At 40.5% G+C, this 1,309-nt stretch overlaps 1 protein-coding gene across 1 annotated transcript in view; it reads left to right on the top strand.

Moving 5' to 3' along the window:
• The first annotated feature begins 27 nt into the window (after window positions 1–27).
• CSUI_003176 (uncharacterized protein) overlaps window positions 28–1,309 on the top strand; it is a 5,636-nt gene continuing 4,354 nt past the window's right edge. Inside the window, exon 1 of the mRNA XM_068063374.1 lies at window positions 28–273. The gene's annotated coding sequence lies outside the window, so the exon portion shown is untranslated. The remainder of the gene's footprint in view (window positions 274–1,309) is intronic.

Below are 1,309 nucleotides of genomic sequence, written 5' to 3'. Positions count from 1 at the left end.
GGGGGGGGGGGGCGGCTCTGGGGAATGGATGGATGCGGCGCAACAGGTATATGGCTGCATGCATAGATAGCTACATAGACATATAGATAGCCAGAGAGACGAAGGGTAAGGAGATAGCTAGCTAGATGCATGTTTGAGTGCTTTCCTTACTATGACTATGATGGGTACCATCGTGCTTGCCTTGCCTCTTGAAACCTTTAGAGCTCTTCTTAGAGTAGGGACATTCAACCTCTTGTTGCTTCGTTGTGTCTCTTGTCTCCATCCTATCAGGAAGTAAGTATCTTGCCGTTCGTCTCTTTCTTCTCTCTTCTTTTCTGGAGATGAAGAAGACTCCCTCTTTCAGCGGGGATCTTGAACTCCTTCTCCGTGCCATTTATGTGAAAGATTGATTGATGGAGAGACATGCGCAAATTCTTCTTCTTCTCCCTCTCTCNNACCTCTTCTCTACCTTTATCTCTCTGTCTATCCAACTGTCTCTCGTTAGATGTATGGAAAGATGGATACATAGATAGATCAAAGATAGATTAAAGATACATATTGTGTGTATCATGATATGAACCCGTCACGAAGAAGAAGAAGATCTCCATAGAAAGGTGTTTCTTCTCTCGTAGCTCTGAAGGAGCACGAAGAAGAAGACGAAATGCCGAGACAAGAGGTAGAGGTGTATAGACGTATCATTTCATCTTTGATAGATGCGTGTACAGGTTTCGAAAGGGGGAGATGTGTGAAGAGCTTGCATTTCCAGTGTATGTACAGAAACAGATGCATGCATGCATACATAGAAACTCCTTCTTTTCATCTTTTCCCCTCGTCGCCTTTGACTTTCTGATCTCTCTTCTTCTCTTGTCGCTTTCTTTCTCAGTTCGTAAGTGTTAAATCATCTCTTTCTTTTCTCCATCGCTCCCTCTTCCAGTGCGGACGAAGATCAACAAGAGGAAGAATGGTGGATAGAGAGATAGACCATGATAGTCTTTAGATAGTTAGATAAAGATAGATCAAGGTAGAGAAGAGGTTGATGGAGAGGAACAGAATGATGTGTATAGATTCTTCTTTGGAATTTTTTCTTGAGGGATCTCCACAGTCTCAGACGGGGACATTCTAGTTCCCTACTACTCTCATTTCTTCTTGCTCTTCGGCATATCTACCTATCTATCTATCTATCTTTAATCTATCTATCTATCTATCTTTAATCTATCTATCTATCTTTAATCTATCTATCTATCTATCTATCTATCTTTAATCTATCTATCTATCTTTAATCTATCTATCTATCTTTAATCTATCTATCTATCTTTAATCTATCTATCTA

Source organism: Cystoisospora suis, assembly GCF_002600585.1.
Source record: "Cystoisospora suis strain Wien I chromosome Unknown contig_1380, whole genome shotgun sequence".
NCBI lineage: Eukaryota > Apicomplexa > Conoidasida > Eucoccidiorida > Sarcocystidae > Cystoisospora > Cystoisospora suis.
Note: the sequence above shows the minus strand (reverse complement) of the source record. Positions and strands in the feature narration are given on the sequence as shown.